The sequence below is a fragment of the Euphorbia lathyris genome, chromosome 2, assembly GCF_963576675.1.
Source record: "Euphorbia lathyris chromosome 2, ddEupLath1.1, whole genome shotgun sequence".
NCBI classification, from domain to species: Eukaryota; Viridiplantae; Streptophyta; class Magnoliopsida; order Malpighiales; family Euphorbiaceae; genus Euphorbia; species Euphorbia lathyris.
Genome location: NC_088911.1, coordinates 100,284,503 through 100,286,995, shown reverse-complemented (window position 1 = coordinate 100,286,995; position 2,493 = coordinate 100,284,503). Strand labels below are relative to the sequence as shown.

At 34.6% G+C, this 2,493-nt stretch overlaps 1 non-coding gene across 1 annotated transcript; it reads left to right on the top strand.

Moving 5' to 3' along the window:
* The first annotated feature begins 713 nt into the window (after positions 1-713).
* On the top strand, positions 714-820 carry LOC136221234 (small nucleolar RNA R71). The gene has a single exon (XR_010685012.1). It is a non-coding gene; the product is annotated as a small nucleolar RNA R71 (small nucleolar RNA).
* Positions 821-2,493: the final 1,673 nt, after the last annotated feature.

Sequence of the window (2,493 nt, the reverse complement as noted above, 5' to 3'; positions counted from 1 at the left end):
CTCTTTGCGGGATGGAATTGATTTAGCAAGTTGTCCAATTTGAACCTCCAAATTATGGATGCTAGATGATTGGTTTTTGATAAGCTGATCGAATTTATTTTCGATCCGTTTAAAACCATCGTCTTGATTACTTACCTTTCCATTCATAACATCTATAAATTTGTCGATTTTTGAAGATAAAGTGCTAATCGTATCTCTTGTTTGATTTTGATAATTATTTATACGATATTGATTAGCATTTGCATTATTATTAATCTTTCCAGTTAAAGTTAGGATGATTTCTCCATCCAGGATTATAAATATTAGAATAAGGATTAGTAGTTTGGTTTTGTCCTTGGACAAAATTTACCTGTTCTATCTCATTCATACCTTCGTAATCAATGTCTCTCTGGATTGGATCATTAGGATCGCATGGTGCCATAAATTTATCAATTTTGTGCGATAAGGCAGAAAATTGGGCTTGTAACATTGCTACAGGATCAAGATTCATTATACCTTTAACCGATGATGTACCTGAGGATGATGGTTTCGCCGTCGGTATATGGCCACGCTCGGCGGGCCACATACTACTGTTGATTGCCATTTCTTCCAAAAGTTCTCTTGCTTGGGCGGACGTCTTCTTCATAAATAACCCTCCAGACATAGCATCTAATGAACCTCTAGTTGTAGGATTTAATCCATTATAGAATGTCTGCATTAAAAGTGCATCTGGCAGTTGGTGGTGTGGGCATAAACGTTGAAGTTCTTTAAAACGTTCCCAAGCTTCATAAAGAGTTTTATTATCATTTTGTGTAAAAGATGTCAACTCTTTGATGACTCTTGCGGTTTTTGCTAAGGGAAAATATTTTTGTAAAAATGCTTGGGCTAATTGGTCCCAAGTTTCAAATGTTGCAGCAGGCATAGAAGTTAACCAAATTTTTGCCTTATCCTTCAAAGTGAAAGGAAAGAGGCGAAGTTTGATTGCTTCGGCTGTTGAATCAGTAATTTTAAAAGTGTCACAAATTTCTAAGAAATTTGTCAAATGTGCATTAGGGTTTTCGTTAGGTAGTCCATAAAACGTTACGTTGTTTTGCAACATATTAAGCAAAGCAGGCTTAATTTCAAATTGATTTGCGTTTATACGGGGTCTAACTACACTATTAGTTACACCGGCCATTCCTGGCCTAGCATAATCCATAAGTGTCGGTGGATCGGCCATAATCTCTGGCTGGTCTACTTTGGTTTTTAAGGGTGTTTTGTCTTTGTTTTTGTTGTTTTTGTTGTTTTTCTTAAGTGTTCTTTCAATTTCTGGATCAAAAGGGTCTGGTGGCGTGCCCGAATTTCGCAAACTGTGCATGAACTTGAAATTGTTACACGAGCCAAACTACCTTCAAAACAAAATTGAAAACAAGTATGTTATATAACTGAAAATAAATAAAATATAAAAATAATGTATAAACCTATATTCGAAAATAAAATACGAAAAATAAAAATTTTGGCGTATCCCCGGCAACGGCGCCAAAAACTTGTTGAGCGATTTCCGCAAGTGCACGGTTTCGCTTGTAGTAATAAAAATATCGATCCCACAGGGATACGTTTTTTAACGAAAAAACTTATTTTTTGAATCTGTTAATTTCGAACTAGTTAGATTTACTATTAAATGTAAATGAAAAGTGAAAATTGGTTTAATTGAATTTAGGAAATTTGTTTAATTGAATTTGTGAACTTTGAGTATTTGAAAATGCTGGAATAAGATTTTATATTTAGAATAAATCGATTGTTAGAAAGGTCTTCTGATTTTAAGGATGAATTTTACAAAACAGGAACATTTAGAACTTTTTAGAAAAACGAATGAATTTATTCATTTGCATTAAGCAAAGAAAACAACTTAAACTTTGTATCAATTATGATGATGAAATAAATGACGGAACCTCTAATTAATTGGCTTTGAACGCGACAAAACCCTTTCCGGATAGTTGCCCTTACTCAAATTAAAACTCTTTCGAGATGATAATTTGCCTAAGTGTTCAACAAAGTTTCCTTGTAATGATTTTGAATTCAAGTGCATATTAATGAAAACACCCGCCTCACTTATATTGGATTGGTTACCATAAGTGCTGCATAACGATTTGTCGAATAGAACGGACTTTATTAGATGAAATATAAATTGATACAAGTTTACAGAGAACAAGGAGCATCGAGTTCTTCGAGGGCGTGCAAGTGAAGGGCTTGATCGGTTCCGCTTCCTTGGGTTTCCTAAGAGGTTGTCAGGCTCAGGGGCGAACACTCTACTCAATCTTCTCGCTATAACTTCGTAATAGGGATTCGGTCGGCCACTACCATGATGCAAACTAAAACTGGAACAATGTCTAAACGCTACTGAGTTGTAATTAAACTATAAACAATATGTGTACCTCATCTTGTTTTGTACAGAATCTAATTTCTAACTCTCGAAATGTGTTTACTTAGAACTTCGACATAAGTTCTACGCTCTGATTCTATATCTATATTATA